The 24,088-nt window shown below is 40.8% G+C and overlaps 1 long non-coding RNA gene across 1 annotated transcript in view; it reads right to left on the bottom strand.

The window, feature by feature from the left end:
* Positions 1–16,307: 16,307 nt before the first annotated feature.
* Positions 16,308–24,088, bottom strand: part of LOC123596944 — a 32,835-nt gene continuing 25,054 nt past the window's right edge. Inside the window, exons 2-3 of the long non-coding RNA XR_006711890.1 lie at positions 19,574–19,726; positions 16,308–17,254 (exon numbers count right to left, since the gene is read on the bottom strand). This is a non-coding gene — a long non-coding RNA (uncharacterized LOC123596944). The remainder of the gene's footprint in view (positions 17,255–19,573; positions 19,727–24,088) is intronic.

Raw genomic sequence — 24,088 nt, 5'->3', positions numbered from 1 at the left:
AAAATAAAGACTCAAAAGTGCAAGAAACAGGATTGTGCTTTGGGAATCTGTATCCTGGCTACATGCCAAATTAACCAGGTAATTGCTGTATCCTGAGTTTCTAAATGGAAAATTGTTCTTTGTGCTTCGGATGGTTTAGTGCTATGTTTAATTGACCTTCTTTAATTAGGTTGGCTTGGTGATTCTTTCATTAAAAATCCCAATATTGTGATTACTTCTTTGTACTCTTTTACAGGAAACCGAACCTGAAGCTGGCTACAGCAGTTTGTTTAGAGTCGGCAAATAAAGAAATGGGGGAACTAGTTTATAGAATGAGTGTTAGTTTTTCAAACACGGCGGAGCAAAAGATCATTTTGGAAATGGAAAAGAAAATAGGTTTGCATGATAGAGAGTATTAGAAGCCCTAGGGTATTCCCAGCCCTGGGGTTAATTTCTCTGTGACAAATCACATATCATTTCTGTGTGTCAATTTCTTTCATATGTCATGAAAACGACTGTATCTATGACAAGGTTGACCTATCAGCATTCGGCGGGCAAGACCCCTTAGGAGACTACAGGAGACCAGTCAACTGAGAAGCTACTGCCAAGAGAAATTATTCTAGGTAGGCATGTTGATTTAGAAGCAGCATACTGATGGCTGATTAGGAATTGGTTTCAGGAGTCAAGAGCAAAACGAGATGCCTGGGTGGTTCATTCGGTTAAACTTCCGACTTCGGCTCAAGTCACGATCTCACACTTTGTGAGTCCAAGCCCCACGTCAGGCTCTGTGCTGACAGCTCAGAGCCTGGAGCCTGCTTTAGATTCTGTGTCTCTCTCTCTCTCTCTGCCCCTCCCGTGCTCACACTCTGTCTCTCCCTCTCAAAAATAAATATTAAAAACAAATTAAAAAAAAAAAAAAAAAGATGCAAAGAGCAATGCTGACATGGAATTGAAATAGGGCTGCAGTTTAGAGACCCAGGGCTGAGTTGGTAAGATTTTCTTGCCATGGTCCTAGGCTACCTATACTTAAACACAGAGACCAACATTCTCAGCGTAGCTTAGTCCTTGAGCCAATCGGCGGCTAACTTGAGATGTATTAAGAAGCAGTTTCCTATAACCTTACGCCATTGACCTGCAGCTTCTCCTGTGAACACTTTGTCTTTGGGCATGATTTCTGTCAGCTTCAGTTGTGCTTTTGCACTGTTCTGAATGCCAAATAACCTTTGATTGTTGTTAGCCGTTACCAGTAATCCCCCTCCTAGGATCTGCGTCTGGTATGATGGATTGCAGACCCCCTATCAGGGCCCTATTTCAGCCCAAATGGACCTCTTTGTAATGACAAAAGGACTCTTTGGTGCCCAAAGATTCCTGCTGCTGGGTTCCTGCCCATGTGGTCAGATCAAGCCTGTCTGGTCAGACTGGGTTGGGTAAAGCCTCAGATTTTGGACACAGTGATTGAGATCGTTGTTTCTTCTCCTCAGGGGCAATTTCTACTATATGGCTAGTTCTCTTGGCCCTGGCCCTGCCGTATTTACCTGCTCCGTGCCAGTTTGCCACCATGCTGGAGCTGTTCTCATGGCTGGAGCTTTTATGAACCATAACATTCAGACCCTAGGGCAGGGGAAGAGGCAGGATTTCATCAAGGTTGTGAGTCATTGGTTGTTTTGTTTCCACAATGCTGCCATGCCACACCTGATCAATCCAGTTGCATTTACCCCTTTAAAGGTCATGCACTGAGCCCCGAAGTCTGAATTTTTTCTGGTCAGACGAGAAGAAAATTAAAGGTTTGCAAACACTTTACTGCCAAAATACGAAAAAGTCCTAAAAATAAATTTAACATATATTGAATCCCTACCACATGGAAAACACTGACGTATAAATACTGTACATGCATTTAATTTAAAAACAAGTTTTTTTGATGTTTATTTTTTGAGAGGGGGGAGAGACAGCGTGTGAGTGGGGGAGGGGCAGAGAGAGAGAGGAAGACACAGAATCTGAAGCAGGGTCCAAGTTCTGAGCTGTCAGCGTAGAGCCCGACGCGGGGCTCAACCCCATGGACCGCGGGATCATGACCTGAGCCCAAGTCAGACGTTCAACCCACTGAGCCACCGAGGCACCCCATGCATTTCATTTCTATTGAGAGAAGATACCATATCTGCCCTAGTGAGATTCATATTCTAGCTGGGGGGGGGGGTCACAGACATTTATTTTGACAATATTTATGGATTGTTGTGAACATCTAGAACAAAAAAGTTTCCTTGTTTATGAAAATACAGTGTATTGCATTTCATTTAAAAGCTGATTGACTCAACAAAGTTCATATTTACGAAAGCAGGCTATTCTACCTGTAACTCTGCTACCTGAAGTTATTAACAATGATCACCCTTCAAGACTCTTGAAATAGAAACAATGCCGGGCAGGTCCACAGACAAATTTCAATTCATTTATTTAACCCACATGGGCATCGATACTCGTTTTCCCCTATGACAGATGTCATGGAAAAACAGACATGTAAAATCATCAAGAAATTTATAATCCAATTGGGAAGATGAGGCATCCACATAACGTTAGTATAAGAAAAAAATGACATGAGTATCATAATAAGTTAAGAGTTAATAGTAAGTATGAGTTAATTACAGTGAGATTTCAAAAGCAGAGATAATTATGGGGTATCGTTGAAGAACTTCTGGCATCACTGCAAACTGCTTTCACTCAATGATCAGGGCAACGGCCGTCTCAGGTCTTAGCAATTTCCCTTTGGAAATCTTGGACATTTCCTAGAATCTCAAAACATGCCCTACACTGGATGGTGAAGAGCCATCGTGGAAAAAGCTACTCTATGCTACGCATCTGCTTCTAGAACAAAGCTTTCAGGATTTTAGCCCAGGGATGTGTGGGGGGTCCACAAGTAAAAGAATCTGGTTCTTCACCGAAAAAGACATTCATTTTTCTTCTGTCTCGCTCATAGGAAAGTTCAGGTTCTTGAACGGATTTTTGCCTTTATGAGCATGTCCATGGGGTTACGGTCAATACAAGAAGAAAAAGTCAGGCTGTAGTTTAGATCTCTAGATCCAAAGTACCTCAGTTAATTTATTGGCGTATTTACAGGTATCTCCTTTCAGTCTGATGAAAAGCTTGTAGAACAGCTGGTGCCTAAGCGATCGGGGAGTGTTCAGTGTCCCTCCCAGAAGCTGATCAGAAGCTCAGGGGGTATATGTAAAGAGCAAATGTGAGACTGTTCCTTCTTCAGTGCTACAGAAGATGCATTGCTATGTCCTTCTGGAGTGGGAGAAGGAATTAGGTGGAGGAGAGCTCTGATAAACCAGTTCTGTAAGAGGTCTCAGAAGGGCATTTATTGAAGAATTACCAGAGGACAGGAAATGTCTTTGACTTTGACGAAGTCGGGAAATGATCACAAATAAGGTATCAGGGGCCTACTTCAATTCATGCCTTTACTCTGGCCTCGCTCGATGACTTACAATAAACTACCCCATCTTGGTCAAGGAGCATGAGTCCAGTCAGCCAGGGTAGCTCTATTTACTAGAACCAACCGCTTGCTAGAGTTAATTCATCGCATGGCTTGCTAGCTAGAGGTCCTTATGAGGCAGTGAGCTCTGAACCTTGGTTGGAGGGCAAGTTTTTTTAATGTCTCTTCTAGGGTCCTTTCAATAAAATAAAGTGTGGGATAAACATGTGAGGGGCGCCTGAGTGGCTCAGTGAGTTGAGCATCCAACTCTTGATCTCAGTTCAGGTCATAATCTCATGGTTTGTGAATTCAAGCCCCATGTAGGGCTCTGTGCTGACAATGCGGAGCCTGCTTGGGATTTCTTCTCCCTCGTTCTCTTTCTGCCCTCCCTCCCCCCATATCTCAAAATAAATAAACATTTAAAAAAATGTGATGGTCGGGGCGCCTGGGTGGCTCAGCGGCTTGAGCGTCTGACTTCGGCTCAGGTCATGATCTCACGGTTCGTGGGTTCGAGACCCGCGTGGGGCTCTGTGCTGACAGCTCGGAGCCTGGAGCCTGCTTGGGATTCTGTGTCTCCCTCTCTCTCTGCCCCTCCCCTGCTCACGCTCTGTTTCTCTCTGTCTCTCAAAAATAAATAAATGTAATTTTTTTTTAAATGTGATGCTTATCTGGCTATACTGTGTATCTTCATAAGTGGTAAAATAACAGAATTATTAACAAGCATGTAAGAATTATTAATACGTATGTAAGATTTCTGTTGGAGGTAGCAGAGTACTCAAACTTACAGAAGGTTTATATTCAATGGATTTTAAAGCCAAATTTATCAAAATATAGCCTACTCCTTTTATCCTACTATCTTTTGTAGTTTATACTAAAAGGAGAAAGAACAAAGTTATAGCTCATATCTGAGGTATGTAGCGACTATGTCAGATGCATTCATTACCAAAGAAATCCTGACCATATATATGTGGAGGGAAAATGCAAAATGCATTGTTTCTCCATAAACACAGACCATAAATTGACGAATTTATGTCTAAATTACCAATGGACCAGTGTTTGCTACATTCTGCTGGTGTTTCCAACAAAGTGAGTAACATCCTTGGGAATATTTTGTGCTGGAGAACGTCACCCGTTATTTCTTTTCTCTTCTTAAAAAAATATGTTTTATTTATTTTTGAGAAAGAGAGAGACAGAGTCTGAGCAGGGGAGGGGCAGAGAGAGAGGGAGACACAGAATCCGAAGCAGGCTCCGGGCGGGGGCTCGAACTTGTGAACCACGAGATCGTGACCTGAGCCGAAGTGGGACCCTCAACCGACGGAGCCTTCCACGTGCCCCACTTCATCCGTTATTTCTAAAAGAACTCAGAGGGCAAAGAGCCATTTCTGCATGCGCACAGCATGGGCAAGACCTTTTGGTCTCCCACTGGTATTTTCCAACTGAATCAGTCACCACCAGCAAATTCACCTTCCAGTCTGACGGACAACCCCGAGACTCTCGCTGCAAGTTCCTGGGTGTTACCGTTCTCCAAGCACTGGAATAAAATGCATGCATCCCCGAGGGGAAGGCACACGGCATAAGCTGCACTGGAGCTGCTGTGCTTCAGAGCAGCTGGGAAAATTGTGAGGCTCACAGGAGTCCTGTTTTAGGTTAAAAAGTGTGTGTGTGCGCGCGCGCGCGTGTGTTCAGTGGGGAGTGGTCCTTAATCTCAAGTCTTTTGCACTTGCTGTTTCTGCTCCATGCTTCTCAACAAGGATGCCGGGGGGGGGGGGGGGGGGGGGGGGGGGGGGGGGGACTGGACCTGTCTTCATTGTCCCTGGCTGGCCTATGCATTATGGGACATTGGGCTTCTTGGCTCTGTCACCTAATTACCAGCAGCAGTGTCTCCTCCTCTAGTTGCTCCCCACCTGGTCACTGTGATCATTAAACACACCCCCTGCGATTGCAAATGGCCCCCCGCGTGCAGGAGTGCCGTCCCAGGTGGAGAACCCTGTGTCCTTTGGTGCTCACAGTCCAGCTTTCTACATCAGCCGCCTCACCTCCTCCAGGCCTTTGTTCAATGACGCCCTCCCTAGGAAGTCACTGGGGGCAGTGTGCTCGCCATGGGGTCTCCTCCCCACCTCTCTCTGTCTGCTTCCCCTTCACTCCACCTTTATTTTTCCCCACAGCCCTTATGACCATCTGGTATGTAATTTTTGCTTGTTTATTTTGACCCCATTTCCCACCCACCATAATAGGTGCTTAATTAATATTCGTCAAATCTAAAAAGCTAAACGGAGCAGGATGAATTGTTCTTGCACCTTTTGAATTTCGGCCTAAATCAGACCAAGATAACAGAAGGCGACGTAACACTATTCCCGAATATCCCATAGGCTCTTCATTCTGTGCACTGCCACACGTCCATCACCCTGAACAAGTCCACACCCTACGGCAGACGACCGTGAAAACCTTCCTTCCCTTTTCCTCTGCTTCACCCAGGGGTCTCAGCCAATAGGGCATCAGGATGAGAATGAATGGCTGGCAATGGGGGCAACACTGGCCCAACTGGAGGAAAAGGATACAAGGATAGTTGCGTAAAGGGATTGTTGCCGGGCAGGGCAGGGTGTGGTTGCCGGGACTACGAAGGTGAGACTCCTACAGAGAAGGCTGGTGTGAGAAAGCCTTGAACTTTAGTTGAGGACAAACCAACTCCCTCTTTAAGGAGGGAGCTGCCAGGATAAATATTCTAGGCTCATTATCTTCCTGCCCTCCATCTCCTGCTTGGGCTTCCCATTGACTGTGGCAAAGGCAGAGCTAGAGGGCTAGTGTGCACACTGCTACTGTGCAGGCAGAGAGCAGGGTGGAAGAGGGTGGGGACACAAGTTCCTTCTCTAGTGATAGAAGCTGGAGGAGGAGAAGCCATGAAATGCACAGAGAAGCTTCTCCCACACCTCCAACCACCCTCACAAATTCTGTAGAGGACTTGATTATCCAAATGGAACCCAAAATGAAAGACTATGTATAGGTTTTTGCAGACTGATATGTGCTTCTCAATCCCTAGCAAGGTCATTTTCAGAATGGATTGAACCATGCCCTTTCTTTCAAGACAGGGGTGTTGTGCTGGGGTTCTCCAGTGTAGATGGAAGAACTGTGAGGTATTCCTCCTTTTATGTTCATTTGTCATGGAATATGTGGGTGAGCGTTAAAGTGAATGGGATTGTTCAGGAAATAATCTTACTCTCCATTGAGAATGGGCTGAAAAAGAATTTGCTTTATATGTAGTACAAATCAAGTGAATGTCACATATTCCAAAATTACAGGGAAAAAAATAATTTAGTCCACTATATAGCAAGAATCATGGTCTACCCTGTGGAGTAGTGACCTATGTTGTATTTACAGAAGTTGTAGAAGAGGGGGTCTCATGCAGCTCATATTAATATATTATATAACTGTTACATAAATACTGTACTATACAAGTTATATAAATCTATTATAAAAATATTATATGTACATATATAATGTATGTACTACATAATACATAATAATCTATTACTATATATTATATAACAATCTAATGATTATTATATTTATAATAATCTATTATATATTCTATAAAAATATACATACATATACATACACATATACATATACATATATCAGGGGAACATTTCCATATTTTACAGCTTTGGGTAGACAAGAAACTACAGCTGTGTGCATGTGCATTCTTGGGAGAGGGGCTGCTAGATTAAAAGAAGACTAAAGTGGATTGCTCTGCTGGTTGTCAGAGAAATCGGAGTAGAACAGATATGGTTACCGGCACACTAGCTAAAATTCGATTATCCAACAGTCTAAAACACCAGGATTTCTTGGGTCCTCTGCTGTGGTACATGGCAACCGGTCTCCTGGCTGGGCTTCAGCTGAGGGCATCCTAGCTCCTCTCCCAAGTAGCTCCTGTAGGTCTGGTGAGCCAGCTGGGTCCCAGCAGAAGATCGGGTGAAGCCATCATCCTCCAGAGCAAGGCAGACGAGCTTGCACTGGCAACAAGATCTTAAGGACCGAGCGGGAAGACCTCTTCAACAGCCAGTTCTCTATTCCTATAAACATCTATGATTTGGTGTTGTGTCATGTCTTTGGTTTTTACAAAAGAAGAGAAAAGCTATTTATTGGTGATTTCTTGAGGGCTTTTAAGAACAATGAGAGGTCAACTGGGAATACTTCTGAAGAGAAAAGAGAGCAGACAGAGAGATTTTTCCCAGAGAGATCTAGAGTGTGTCTTTCCCTTTTTCCTCTGGATGAAGGGGGTGTCAGCAGACACTGTGATCGCTGGAGGCCAGCATCCATGCCCTGTCTTCTGAGCATCACAGACATCTTTCATTTTCTTGTCTGAACTGGCTAGGAGACCAGGTCAAGGGAATGGGCACAGGAGTACTGATATCTAAGATTGACTACCCCACCTCCCTACAAGGATGGATACTTATAATTTTTTCACTTGATTTAAAGAAGAGAAATGGAGAGTTGTTGCCTGTCTTTTTAAAATGAACTTGAGATTCACACTGGCTAAATGTAGATGTTTCTAAAATAACTGCTGTATTTGCAAATGAAACGAAGTAAATTGTGTTACTATCTTCCATTAGATTTCACTTTCCCTCATCTCTAACTTGAGGGTCTGATGATAATACACAGAAACCTAGGCAACCTATTGCCTAGAGACAATACCAAGGTATTCATCATTCATCCAACAATATGGAAGGAGAAAAATTTGGGGAAGAACCTAACAGGACAGCAGGAAATGGAGCATGAAAATGGATATACCAGATACATGTTAATAGCATAAAGACACTTACAGGGTTCCTTAGAGAGACTCTCAATGTCCATTGACTGATGAATGGATAAAGAAGATATAGATAGATACAGATACAGATATAGATATAGATATAGATATAGATATAGATATAGATAGATGATATAGATATAGATATAGATGATATGGATATAGATGATATAGATATAGATATATACACACACACCATGGGATACTACTTGGTGATGAGAAAGAATGAAATCTTGCCATTTGCAACAACATGGATGTAAGTAGAGTACATTATGCTAAGTGAAATAAATCAATCAGAAATAACAATTTCACTCATGTGAAATTTAAGAAACACAACAGATGAACACAGGGAAGGAAAGGAAAAATAGTATTAAAAACAGAGAGGGAAGCAAACCATAAGAGACTCTTCAACACAAAGAAAAAACTGAGGGTTGCTGGAGGGGAGGGGAGGTGAGTGGAGGGATGGGTTAAATGAGTGATGAACATTAAGGAGAGCACTTTCAGGGATGAGCACTGGGTGTCATATGTAAGAGACGAATCACTGAGTTCTACTCCTGAAACCAAGACCACACTGTATGTTAACTAACTTGAATTTAAGTTTAGAGAGAGAGAGAGAGAGAGAGAGAGAGAGAAGAGAGATTCTGGAAAACAACCAAACTCAAGAGAGGAGAAGTGACACATATACAATATTTCTGTGAGGTTGCTTCCTAATTTTCTTTTGACCACCCTGGTTTCAGGAAGACATTCAGTGGACCTTAGAAGTAAGTACACTCTGAATGTACTTTGGTATAAAGTCTCCTATCCTGTCCCATTCCTCTGTGCTGTTTGGGTTACTGCTTCACGTGAAGGACGTACCCCCACCTGGATCTAGGCCACCCTGTGGCTCCCTCTGGCTCCTGAAGTCCCTATGCCAAGATTCTGCACTTTTTACTTCACTCCACCTCCTTGAGCTTGTCTCTCTGATCCTCCACACTCCTGCAGAGCTGACAAGTCCCACGTGTGCCTATATACTCCCTGTACCCCCCCCCCCCACCTCAGCCATTGATCCCTGACATTTAAAAAGTGTGTGGATCATTCTGGTGAGAAGGCTGACCTTTACAGGTATGTCCCAGATGAAGTAATTGAAAAATAAAGAAAGGGACAGAAGAAAATGCTAAATGAAACCTAGATTAAACAGTATCTCGAGGGGATCCCCAATTAGGAAACACTGAAATATGTATATTGACTCCAAAATATGTTCTCTTCTACTTAATACTACTGAAGACTTTAAACCAATGTGTTCGTTTTTGTGTTTTGCTTTTTTTATTTTCTCCATGTCATCTTTCCTTCCCAGCAATACTTTCGTCCACCCCCTTCCCAATGTGACTCTCAATTCCACCCTGGCTTTATTTAAACACTTTGATGCAAATTGAGTAAATCTGGCTGTAAATAATCCGAGTGGCTTCCCCTATTGGTGTCTCTGTTTCTGGTGATTGTACTGCCCGTGTAGTTAGCCTCCTGACGCAAGCTTACAGAGGAGCTCATTTCATTAATTGCAGAGATTAAGAAGAGTTTCACTTCTTTTCTGTCAGAGGCCAAGGCTAGTCATTAATTTATCAAGAGAATTAAAGATACTCCTGGGGGAACAGTCCAAACATTATTTTTAATGCTGGCAGCAAGAATTGATAAAATGTCTATCATCCGTGATAGCAACATCCTTTTTGATTTATGTACTTTATGGGGTAAAAATAAAAATGGCAAAAAGAAACACATATTCTGAAATAGTCCACGAGAGAATGTATAACACTAAGAACTCCTCTCGAAAGGTGCAGGAAATGCCATCAGTCAATCATAAGCCTCTAGAGACGGTTCAAAGGGCTTAATAACCCAATCATTTCTCGATGAGTTAGCTTGTTTGAAAATGGTCTTTGATGAAGGTTTGATAAAATGATGCAAATAGGTTAGACACTTTTCCTTTCACATTTTTATTTTGGACAGGCCAGAAAGTCTTTCGCCGGCTATCACTGTGCCTATTGAATCTACACGCATTTGTCCATGAATATACCCAATAAAGATTTATTGAGGGCTTACTGAGTTCCAGGCACAGTGCTGGCTCTAGGATTACAACAGTGGCAAGAAAGACCTAATCACTACTCTCATGGAGCGTCATGTCCAAGGAAGCAGATCACAAACCACAGAGAGTGACGAGTACTACAGAAAAGAGAATAGGAAAGAAAGTAACTAGGAATGGTCATATCATATAAAGCAGTTGGGGAAGACATTTCTGAGAAGGTAGGACCTGATTTATGAAGGGGAGCCAGCCTTGGAAGAATTTTGGAGAAACATTCTGGCAGAGTGAATAGCATGTATAATGGCCCTAAAATAAAAACAACTTTGGAGTATCTGAAGAAAAGGAAGCAGGTCAAGAAGGACACATCAGAGTGAAAAGGGAGGAGAGTGGTATGAGACCAGAGCAGAGAAGTGGACCCAGGTAGTGGCATGGGTTTTATTCCAGTGTATACGAATGTCACCGGAAGCCTGACCAGTGGACTGGTAGAGCGTGGTTTGCATTTTTAAAATATCCTTCTAGGGGCACCTGGGTGGCTCAGTCAGCTAAGCACCCGACTCTTGGTTTTGGTTCAGGTTATGATCTTATGGTTCATGAAATGGAGCCCCACACTGGGCTCTGTACTTACAGCGTGGAGCCTGCTTGGGATTCTCTCTCCCTGTCTCTCTGCACCTCCTCTGCTCTCCCTCTCTCAAAATAAATAAATAAACTTAAAAAATGTTTAAATAAAATAAAATATACTTCTGGCTGCTATGTGGAGAATAGACTTTAATGGGGCAACACACATAGATGAGAACCCAGTTCGGAAGCAACTGCAGACTTCAAGTAAGAGAAGATGATGATTTGGACTGAGATTCTGGTAAAGATAGGGAGAAGTGGATGAATTTGAGATAGAGTTTGGTAATTGAACTGGCAGAACGGGGTCATGGTTTGGATTAAGGAGAGTCAAGGAAAGAAAAAGAGGAAGGAGCTAACTCTTGGCTTTTGATTTGAACAACCTAGTGGATTATGCTTCTGTTTACTTCCATGGCTCCCTAAACAAAGACTATCAAAATGGAACCAGATGTATCTTTTTAAATAGTTGAATGATATGAAGTGGAATATTTTGACCCAAATTGTTCCACAGGTTGATTGGTTATTTGTTGAATCACCAACTTTGTAGTTAGTACTAAATTGTAACTATTTACTCTAAAGTATTTTCCCAATATAGTGATGACCTATTTTGAGTTGTAGCTGTGTCTATGTTCAAAATGATGATTTATTCATTGCCTGTAGGTGTTAGGGATTAGGCATGATTCTTCCAAGGAAAAATTCTTGGGTGAGTAGGATAGAATACTTGACTTTTTGCCAAGATGTGTTTGGATTTCTCTAAAATCTTTTCATCTTTTTAAGGGTCAAGAGAACACCATTTGGATGACATGGAACTTATACCAAAAGCAGATTCTTATCCAAGGTTAACGTATCTTGAGATCCATTCAGCAAAGTGATTTCTCCTTGATATTTCACTTAAAAAGAAAAGTTTTATTGCATAATGAGGTATATTAATGCCCTGCAAATGTAATGTGCCTCTGTGATATACAGAGTATTTTAGTTTTTATACACTTAGCAAAGCATTTATTCTATTATCACATAATCACTTCCAGCCTAAATAAAGAATCTAGAGCTTAATGCACAATGAATCCTATCTTCTAGCAGCTTTATTACTGTATCAGTTATTAATTTAAATTTGTGTCATTTTTAGTTAAAAAGAAAGATGGCCTAAAGATTTGTTTGCATTAGAGTATATTGAATATCCTGTACGTTAGGGTATTTAACATTGCAAGAATAAGCTATGATATTATTATTGCAATCTAGACATTCTTAGAGTGCATTTAATCCTCCCACATCCAAAAGTGCTTTAAAAACCATAAATATAAGGGACTCCTTTAACTTTCAAGTGGTAAAACAGTCTGGGAGATAGGTGTCTGAGTCACAGAAGTGGTGACGCTCCCAGTAGTTAATAAGCCAACAGTTTACACTATACTTTAGTACATGTCACCTCTATAAGTATGGGGAAGATGAATTAGATCACACTTAGCAAGAACTTAAAGCTCCATGATCAAGACCTTGAAGACATACCAAGTAGGTCTGATCCTTCTTGTTTTTGTAAGTCTACCTCCTGAAATGAAATGCAGGATCCCTTTGCCCTTGACTTCATGTTTCCCTGAGCTTATGTCTTCATGGTAACAGTAATGGTTACCATTCCCAATCACCTATGGCATGCCAGATGTTCTGTGGACGTGGCCTTACGGATTCTTCATATACCTAATTAACCCCCTTAGGTACAACTGTTTGATTACATTTTATAGCTGAGGTGAGGGAGGAACTCAGATTTTCAGTAATCTTCCCCGATTATAATTTCAAAATGATTTCATGTGTATGGAGGAGGGTAGAGGGATGTGTGAAATTCTCAGAGAATCATGACTTGGACACCGATTATGTGGCAAATTAGCCTATTATCTTCTTTTTCAGAGTTTACATCGTTTCTTTTCCGCTCTATCCCCAACCAGAAAAGACACTTCCAGGCAGAAAACGGAGGGCTAGATTTGTGCCAGTTGGGGTATAGACTATGGATTAGCGCCCATGCATATGAACAGTCTTCATGTGTATTGAGATATTAAGAGGACGCATTTGGAAATATTTATAACAATTTGATAGTAACTTTTTGTCTGCTGACTTTCATACAATAAAGTAAATAGGCTTGTCTTTTTTAGATTTCACTTTATTTCATTTTTGTTTATAAAAGTATAGATCCGTGATGAAGTGGGGCGATGGGGAAACTGATGCTTCAACACAGTTAGTTGAGAGGCTCTGGACTAAATAGATAGTAGGCATGAAAAGAAAGCATGCATATTTAGTCAGACCCAGCTACTGGGCTCTGTGTCCTTTTTTGCGACAGACATCATGGGGCCAAACAAACCCCAGGAAACTGGTGGCCGCACAGTAAATTGAGGTGGTTGGAATCCTAGATCAACTGGCACAGATTTCTATGCGCCAACAAGTCATGGAAGGCACAGAATGTAAGTCCCCAAGAAGAGGTGCGGCCATAGTCGAACGAGACATTGGCTGCAAAAAGGTTGGTTGGGAAAAACCGAGGGTCATTTTAGCAGCCATCTTTATGGAACCCCAGAATATGACTGATATCTCAGAGACTCCCTGGAAAGAACACATAAAACCAGGTTATGGCTGCCCTTCCCTCAAGCTTTTTTTTTTTTTTTTTTTTTTTGGTCATTCTTTCAATCCTCAGACTCTGAATTTAGGTATAGTCCTAGGGAAAGAATTGTGGCTCAAACCCTGAGTTTAATACTTTGCTACCCTGACTTAAACAAGCTAAAGATAAAAATTAGGTTGGAATAGAGTTATATATTTCTTAGTTTGCCAACGAGTAATACATACCCAAAACAAACATGTACTCAAAACCAGCCGCCCGATGATCTAACGTATTAATAATCTGGAGGCTAAATTCCTTTATTTGTCTCAAGGGAAGATATCATCCTAAGTGCCAAGGGCATTAGCTTTCCCCAGAAGGCAGTGAGCTCTCAGGTTGCCAGTATTTTCATAGTGATTCAGATTCCAGAAGGTCTGATGATATCACTGATTCTGATTTCTTTATCTACTCCTATTCTTAATCAGTTACAGGATTCTGCCAACTTTTTCTTTGACATGTTTCTCATACTTGTTCTTACTTATGTATTTCTACTGCAATCAAACCAATTTATCTTACCATTTCCTCAAACTTTAATTAGGAAAATACCTGATCTCCCAGACTCTGGTCTGTCCTATCTCCTATTCCCTCTCCATTTTTTTTTTTTTTTTTTATACCCTAAAACCAAAACATTCTTTAGGTCATGGCAGAGCCTTGCTCAAAATTCATTGGTTCTTACTGTTAACTGAATAAAATCTAGACTCCTGGACATGACCACAACCAGCCTTTCCAGTTTTATCTCTTACTACCCCCTCCCCACTCAGTTGCCTTCCTTACCCCCCATCCCCCACCCTTGCCCCTGGCCATCAGCCAGTACTGCCTACTGTCCTCTGGACAGTTAGGTTTAATCTTGCCTGTTTCTTGGTCCTTGCTGAGCTTTCTGCTTGAAACATCTCCTTCTTTCTACTTAGGCTTCCCATTCTTAAATTCCTGGAGTTCTCCATTCTCCAGGAGGTCTTTTCTGATCTGGATGTTTCCTCTTTATTCTCCAGTATTTTTGGTATTAATTCCTGCCTGAGGTTTATATTCAGCCTTGTTTGCCTGGGGTTCCTCGGGTTTTAGCACTAAAGGACCCTCATACTGAGAAATCCTTCAATTCCAGGGTACTATCATTATGTTTTGGGGGTTCTCAACTAAATTGGAGTCTTGGTAACAGTAGGAAATGCACCAGATTCTTGTTTTCTAGTGTTGCCTAAGTACTCATCCATGTGAAATGTCTTACTGTCTGGCTAGTCTGTACGTTGAGGACATCATCTTAGTCTCACATTTACCTTACACGCATTCACCTGATACGTCACTTATGAAGAAATACTCCGTGGGAGCCAAGCCATTAGTGAACTCTCTAATGAGCATTCATTACACTTGGCTATTCCTAAAGACTTCCACCCCATATTTTAGACTGTGGTAGAGTTTTGGGGGTTAGAGAGTAAAACAGAAATGGCCAACCCTGTCAGGACTCCTAAAAAGAAATGTGCAACTGATCTGCAGAAACCAGTCCCAGTTGGGAGAGTCCAGAGTATTTTGGAAGGTTTAAAATAAACTTGGATCGCCCCTTCAGGTGGAAATGTTCTCTGCCTTCTCTGCACCAGAAAGCCCTCTCTTTTCTGCCTGTTTTATTCCTCCTACGAGTGGTAGTTAAATGGTGGTAGAAGACAGCATGGGGACAAGTACAGAAAGAGATGCGCCCAGCGAGGTGTTTTCTCAGAAGTGAGAGGAAAGCTCACAGGAGGTCCTCTTGTATGCCCCATGCTGTTCCCCCAATCCCACAGAAGCCTCTGTAGCCAACTTAAAAATGCTATCTAATATGCAAGCTTTGGGGTAAACAAGGTTCTATCCACTTTGTAAGAATGTCTGAGACAGTTTACAGCCAATGATCCCATTATAATAAATGTCTCCCCTGAGCCATAGCGAAATTGCTTCTCGCATTTAGCATCCGGGCTGTCTTTTCTTTTCTGCGATGCCTACTGTCCTGAAATGTACCAAGAACTTGTAATGTACAAAAAATAAAGTTAGCTATCCCTCGGGGGTCAGAATAAAAACTAAAGTATATTGGCTTTGGATTCATAAAGTATTTTAGAAGAAAGTTCCTTGAGAAATAGGATCTTAGGGGGAAAATTAGAAAAAAGAGAGAAAAGGGGCAGAACTGATAGCACGTATACATATATAGAGACAGAGATTCATTTTGAGAAATTGGCTTATGTGACCAGGGGTGGGGGACTTACAAGTCTAAAATCTGCAGGGCAGTCTGGAAATTCAGGAAGAGTTGAAGTCGTGTTCTTGTGTTCTTGAGTACAAAGGCTGGAAACTCAGGTGAAGTTTCTATGTTGAAATCTGGAGGCAGGATTTTTGTAAGAGACCCAGTCTTCTGAGGCCTTCAGCTGATTAGACAAAGCCCACCCACCTTATGGTGAGTAATCTGCTTTACTCAAAACCTACTGCTTTAAATATTAATTACACTGGGGCACCTGCTTGGCTCAGTCATTTCAGTTTTTGAATCTTGATGTCAGTTCAGGTCATGATTTCATGGTTGTGAGATCAATCCCCATGTTGGGCTCTGTGCTCAGCATGGAGCCTGCTTGGGATTCTCTCTCCCCGACTCTCTCTCCCTCTCTCTCTTTCTGCCCTTTCACCTTCCCCCCCCCCCAAAATAAGTAAGCATTAAAAAAATAAATATTAATCACATCTAAAAAATACCTTCACAGGGAACAGGACACCACACTCTGGCAAATTAATAAATAAAATTAATCATCACTGTGAGACATGATACTATTCCATGTTAAAGGAGAAGTTTTTATTAAGCTTAAGCAGGCTGTCAATTTAAGCTAACAGTTATGTTTTAAACCTAAAGTATTCCCTGGATGACAAAATCTCTGGAATGCCCTCACTGCATATCTTTAAAGTTGAGTCATGTCTAAACATAAAGTGAGATTAATTTTAACATTTTTACCTCTCTCCCCAACTGAAAAAAAAAAAAAAAAAAAAAAGATGCGACTGTAAAGTTCCCCACTCTTCTTGGTTTCACACAATAAGCCGAGAGAAAGCATGATTTGCAGCATTTGTAAAGCTAACAGAAAAACACTGCAGGGAAAGGTCTCGAAACCACAGAGTAAGGTAAATACTAGGTTGTAATCTAATTAGCAAATGATAATAGAAGCCAATGGAAAACAGGCCACATGCCCAAGAACTACAATTCCCCTGGGAAATAAATGATTGATCGCTTGGAAACAGATAGGGGAAAGCGTGTTCTTGCCTGTGACCTGAAACATAGATCACGGCTTCCAACCCAAGTAAAAGCATTTGTGAAAAACCAAATGCTTTACATACCAGTGCTCTGTCATTTACGGGCAAGACTGGTGAAGTCCTCCTGCAGAACACCGGTGACCCTTGCAATTAAAGTCCTAACTCACTTAAGAAAGGTTGCTAGATGCAGAATGACGTCAGTAAAGTGATAATTTCCTCAACTTGAAGATAAAAGGCATAGTTTCTTAGGCGCCACCCGTCTTATTGCCATCCGCCACTCACACAGAGATGCACAAAACTCAAAAATTAAAGAGCAGCCACGGTTACCCATCTTCCTGTTGGCTGTTCGACAGGCTGTTCTTAACGGAAGTCCCCCTACGGAAGGTTAGTGTTGTTCTTGAGTTTCGGCGGCTGTGCCTCCAGGAAGGATCACCAGGCTAGGGTGTCAGCTAGAGAACTAAGTTCTGCTTGCTGAGAAGAGAAAAGATGGGAAACTATGTCAGACTGGGAACAACACGTTAACACAGTCTAAAGGAATTTTACTGTAAGATTGTGGAAGGATGACATTGGACGACCTTCTGAGCATATAATCCTCAAGCCGCAGTTTGGATAAGGCTATTAACCTGAACCAACAAGTATCAGCCTGAAATGTCTGTGTGAATCAGCTGGGAGAATTGATAAAGGCAGCCAAAAATGGAATCTGAAGGACAGGGTAGGAGTGAAGGCACAAGAATATTTAGAAATCAGAGGGACAACTTGTCTTGTGTTACAGATCAAAGTGAACCAAAGTGGAGGGAAGGAAGAAAGAAGAATGTTTCTCTTTGTTCAGACCACATAGATGTTTGCATCAGAACAAGGGAAGAGCCCCCTCTAAACTCATTTACAAAGGGAAAGAGAAAGTAGGCAAGCAGGATGCTGAAGATTGTTTTTGTAGCAAAACTAAAAAGGCTGGCCTGTTCCCTATGGTCAGAAAAGTCGAATTAAAACTCATGTATGATTTAATCAAGGATAAAAGTCACTCCTCAAAGTAGTCACTTCTAGAAAATTACTTCCCTCCTTTTAAATTCCTATTCAATTACATTGCATTACCTTTAGTTAACAATTCTCATAAATAAATATTGATTACACATAGTCACAATAATCCGGAGCTAGGTAGAATAAAAAAATCCGTTTTGAAAATGGGTGAGAGTCTTAGGTATCCGGAGTCATAAAAAATGCTTTTACTCTCCGATCTACTGATAATACATTAGTGATTCCATTCTACAAAAATGAATTAGTTAAAAAACATATACACACGTATTTTTCTATGTTCATCTTTCAAATATATGCAATTCGCATCCTTGAAAATAGTATAAATGTCTCCCAATTAGGAAAATGTTTGAATAAATTATGTTATTGTCATTTAGTAGAGTAGCAGCCATTAAAGTGATATTTATCAAGAGTTTTTAATTAAATGCAAAATACCTATAATAAAATGCTGAGGAAAAGAAAGCACCATAGAAAAAATATACATTATAATTTCAATTCTCAAAAGGCAGAGAAGGCAAAGGACTGGCAAGAGGTATTAAAATGTCAACAGCCTCTGGGCAATGCTATTATGAGTAGTGTGATATTATGAGTTATTATTTTCATTAGAATTTTCCATATTTTTCCAAATATATTTAGGAAGTGCAACATTAACAAACTAGCAAAAGAATACAGGGAAGGAGAGGTAAAGATGGTAATGAGGATACAGCTTTTCCCAAGTGTAAGAGGGAGGTCAAGATAGGTAACGACACCCAAATTTCGGGGATCACTAGAGTGCAAACAACTCATATGTATTTCAGACTGAATCGCATACTAGAAATGTCAAGGTTATAGCATAGCCAGCTGTCTAATACGTCTGTGACTCTGTAATCCTATTTTCTGATATCTCATGCCAGATAGCAACGAGGAGGCTCTCAAAGAATACTGGCTTGGAAAGAAACAAAACAAAACAAAACAAAACAAAACAAAACAAAACAGAGCAAATTAAAGAATAAAGAGTCCCAAATAAGACCCGGTGAGTATCATTACTATTAAAAACCTTGGGTGTTCCTTTTTCTAACTTAAGGGCCAGATAAGAAAGCTGTGGGGTCTTGACCAAGGTGTCCTTCTGAAGGCATTAGCTTTACCCATTTTTGAGAGCGGTATTTCCTCTCCTCATACAGAGGAGATATGCCATAGCAAAACCACTCAGGAGAACTGTCAGTACCGAATGCCCCAGAGGAATGTGACTGGGCGGCGGGGCAGGACTAGAACCTGTGAATGTGCAGACCTTTTGTTTCTCGAGAGTCTCACAGAGTAAAGTTGCAGGTACATCAACAAAACAGATATTAATGAGAGCATCATTGGTTGCTAATCGGTTTTTCTTTCTTTTTCTCTTTCTTCTTACTCCACATGTGTAACTATGTAGAAATGTCATTAAATTGGGGGATAGCAACAAACGAGTCCCAATTATATGCTTGTGCTTTGCAAATAAACCATGTCCTGTATCCACTATTTGGAGCGATCCCTTCACCCTAAATTTTTAGGAGCAACTGTAGGCTTGGGGCTGACACGTGTAATATCCTCACCAAAATATTTCCATTTGAAAAATCAGATGACTTTTATGATACTGATTTGGGTCTGAAATGGAAAAATGTAGTCGTAAAGATACAGAGTAAAGATCAAGATGAAAGAAAAGCAAAATTGTGTAGAAGTTTGAATGAAATCAAAGTACTGAAATCTTGGTTAATCGTGCAACTTGGGTCTGGACCGCGTTGCACTTACCTTGAGGAAACTCTTCTGGAAATCCATACTCAGAAGGCACTACCTGCTAGAGCCGTCTCCTACAGAATGAGGCATCAGCGTATGGTGAAGGTAAGACGTGGGTCGATAATAATCTTCTGAAGGTAGGTGAACTCACGCAGGACTGTTGTTACACTGGAAGGGAGAGGGCTGAGATCATTTTGTGGGTCGCGATGAATGACTCAGGCGCTGCAGCCATTGAATGGATAAGTTTTCCTCCCTCATTTTTTTGTCCTTAAATGTATCCACCTCCACATGTCTGTCGTATTAGGCAGTTCAGTGGTCCCCAAACCCAGATGTAAATCAAAATCGTCTGAGGACTTTTTGTATTTTAATAGATATTCTGGAGGGCCCAGCATTGTAATTATGCTTCAGTAGAACCAAGGGACCAAAGTTGAGGCTGAAAATCAATATAATTATAGAATTCGGACATGGGTTGTGCAGGGGCCACAATCTGGCAAACAGAGAATGACAGGAGGAGAGGGGCAACTATTGGGGTCACTTAGAAAAGTATTCTCCAACTACAAACTTCTACTGAAACCTTTCCATTCTTCTCTCTGTTGGGATAGGAAAAAAAAAAGCCATAGGAATCATGACTTGTCATCTAGAAGTTGAGGGTGATTTTTGAGAAATCTGGCATGGGGAAAATAAAAATAGCCAATAAATTGTGAGGGAGTTGAGGCAGCTCATCTACATTCATTTATTATCTATTTATTCACTTAATGTTTTCATTTATTTGTTGGACAAATATTTAGTGAGCATGTCCTGTGTCTGGGCATTGTTTTAGATACAGGAAATACTAATGAACCACGGACACTGTTCCCACCCTCATGGATCTTATAAGAGCACTTATTTGAAAAAAAAAAAATGTTTTATTCTGATTCTGGCAGATTTACTAGGAGGTATAGTTCATTTTAAAATTCATTTTTCCCCCAAGTTTTTTTGGCGGTATAATTGACATATAAAATTGTGTAACTTTGGGGTATATAATGAAGGGTTTGATACATACATATGCATAACAATTACAAGTTTGGTGAACTTTAATCACCTCATCTAGCTACAAATTTGGTTTTTTGTGTGTGTGATGAGAAGTTTTCTTATGGACTCTCTTAGCAACTTTCATATATACAGCACAGTATTATTAACTGCAATCATCATGCCGTATATTACATCCCCAGAACTTACATTTCTTATAACTGGAACTTTGTGCCTTTGACCACCTTCCCCTTCACATGGGAGAGATTTGGGCATGATAAAACGCAAGGAGAAAAGGCTTAGAAATAAAACCTAAACATTAAAAAAGAAAAAGAAAAAAAAAAAAAAACACAACACAGTCATGGAAGACAGAAGTCCCTTTGGAAGTAGAATGAGGTAGAACGGAGGAAGTAGAATGAAGGAACTAGGGGAAGGGAGTTTAGCCTTCCAAGGAGAGATGGTTCTTCTCTTCCTCTGGGCAGAAAGGAAGGAAATAAGAAACATGTTAGAAACAGAGTAGAGGTAAATAAAAGGCAGACACTGTAGTTATCTCAAATATACAGTTCTTATTTATTTATTTAGTTTTTATTATATATATATTTATATATTTAAGATATATATATATTAAGATATATATATATATATATATATCTTTTCAAAGTTTATGTTTCATTTTTGAAAGAGAGAGAGAGAGAGAGAGAGCAAGCAAGTGGGGGAGGGGCAGAGACAGAGATAGAGAGAGAGAATCCTAAGCATGCTCCACATTGGCAGTGCAGAGCCCATATTCGGGGCTCCATCTCAGGACCCGTGAGATCAGAACCTGAGCCAATATCAAGAGTCACATGCTTAACCAACTGAGACAACAAAGTGCCGCTATATATTTTCATTATTTAAATTTTAGCTAGTTAACGTACAGTTCGGCATTGGCTTCAGGAGTAGAGTTTAATGATTCATCACTTATATATAACACCCAGTGCCCACCACAAGTGCCCTCCTTAATCCCATCACCTATCTAGCCTGCCCTCCACTCACCCACCTCCCTGCATCAACCCTCAGTTTGTTCATTATCAGTAAGAGTCTCTTATGGTTTGTCTCCCTCTCTTTTTATCCCCCCTCCCTATGTTCATCTGTTTCATCTTTTAAATTCCACCTGAGTAAAATCATCTGGTGTTTGTCTTTCTCTGACTGACTTGTTTTGCTTAGCATAATACACTGTAGCTCCAGCCACATCATTGCAAATGGCAAGATTTCATTCTTTTTGATGGCTGAGTAATATTCCATTGTGGATATCAAGTCTATACTTCTTAAAAAACAAGCTTAGAGATACTACTGAAAGTGTAAACCATTTCAAAAGATAAAACTCAGATACATCAATGTAACAATGAAAGCCCATTGTCTCACTTAACCAATACGCGATTATTACATGAATAAGAAACAGGTAAGGATTTGCCTGAATTTTTAAATTATTGTTGGTTACTAAATAGGTGTACTTAACTAATTACTGCCATTCTTTCTGGTGGCTTTTATGTCAGGATGGGATTTGAGGAACCTCCCAGAGTGACAAATCTTTGATTCCCCAGGTTAATATAAACTGAAAGAAACACTCTTGCAGTAAGCTTCAGGCTTACCTCAGAGGATGCTTTGTTAGGAACCTCTATGGATTACACCAGTCATCCAGGACCAAGAACTGCTGAGCTGTTCAAGCTTATACTTCAGGATGACATCTTGTACCTCTTCAGAAGGGAGGCATCTGACTTAGATGGGCTCTCAGACCCAGTCGAACTCTAGAACGCTACAGTTCAATGGCTCTCTACCTGTTTTGTTATCATCCAACAAATCATGCTTGCTCAATCCAATCTGGTTGTCCAGGTCTCTGAAATAATTGATGCGTCCAAGAGACAATAAGTTCAACGCTACCCTGGTTCATTTGATAGCTCGGCAAGCGACATTACAACCCTCTTAAAATCCATTTTATGCCCTCAGAAAAATAGCATCCATTTCAGTAGCTACAGCTGGCCTCTGTCTTTGTAACTCTCTTTGGCATTCAGCGAGACGGCCATATTGTAGCTGCAAGCTATTACAACAACACCCTGACTTCCAGATTTACAACTGTGTGCTTGTCATTTCCAGATGTAGTTTTACTAAGACAGTTGTGCAGGAAACATTGTGAGAAGCAGCAGATTTCCAGTAAAACATGCCTATAAACACTATGGTTTCTGGCAAATGGCGGGGGGGGGGGGGAAGGTTTACACCCAGATGGCTTAGAAAAATAGAGTCTATTCTTTGTTCATATTTACCCTGAGGGTTTAAGTGTGATCTACAAGTTTTGTTTTTGTTTTGTTTGTCGCTCTTTGACACTGGAACAACCAACCCACGTAGACCCTTGTGCCCAATAAATGTTTCAAGCACTGTGATATGTATTTTCTGCCTATTGTTCTGCTACCAATTTAGGAATTTTCTAATAGGCATTCAGGATCTTAATTACAAAGGCAGTTACTGCAGGTATTTTGGATTGATCTCCATAATCTGTAAACCTCTGAGCAGCGCCTGGACAGGTTAATTTGAAAGCAGAAACCAAAACTTCCTGTGGGAAGTCACAGACCCATGAGTTCATGAATATTCCTCTGCATCCCATCGAACATGCTGCCTGATTTCTCCCCTAGCACAGCCTACACGATTTAAAAGACATGTTTTGGCAGGAAACAAATTAGCACATATGGGTGTGGGTGGCAGTTTCTTAAGGCCCCAAATGGGTCCACCCTTATTTTCAGAAATGACTGTATCTATATAACACTGAGTCAAGGAAGAAATGGGTTGTGCCAGACCCATCCCTCCCCCAGCAAAGTTGGTAAGTAGATGAGATGTATTCCTGATTCTATGTCTGTTACTTTTACAATTTTCTTAAACTAACTTCTTCTCTTTCGGGATCTGTTATAACGCCGTTGGCATTTCAGTGCTCCCCTGAAGTTTAGCGTTACCATCAACTCTACTCAGAACTCCAGAATGATCTATCCCCATTCTTTTCTTCATCACTACTTAACTGCCTTCAGCAATCCATCCTTTCTACCACCCACCCACCCATTTCTATATATTTTTATTAATGAAACAAATCGTCACTATAGGTATACATTACGTGGAATGGTTCAGCCTGAAGAGATTCAATAATTCAATGTCTTCATCTTGGAAATTTAAGCCTTTATTCTGAAGAGGCTTATGTTTTCATAGAATGATCTTGAGACTTATGTTTTCATAGAATGATCTTGAGGCTTATGTTTTCATAGAATGATCTTGAGGCTTATGTTTTCATAGAATGATCTTGAGAGCAGAAGAGACTGGAAAATGAGGAGATCTAGCGGAAAAGACAGAGAGAGAACGAGGGGAGAGGAGGCTTCTAGGTTGCTCCAACAGAGCAACGTCACTTCTTTACAAAATGTATTTTTGGATTCATGTGAAATTGGTCACTATAAAGGGGTTATAAAAGAAACAGAAAAAAGAAAGAAATCCGTTTAGGACGATGCTGCG

Source organism: Leopardus geoffroyi, chromosome C1, assembly GCF_018350155.1.
Source record: "Leopardus geoffroyi isolate Oge1 chromosome C1, O.geoffroyi_Oge1_pat1.0, whole genome shotgun sequence".
Classification (NCBI taxonomy): Eukaryota; Metazoa; Chordata; class Mammalia; order Carnivora; family Felidae; genus Leopardus; species Leopardus geoffroyi.
The sequence above is the reverse complement of the archived record's forward strand: the minus strand, read 5'-3'. Positions and strand labels throughout refer to the sequence as shown.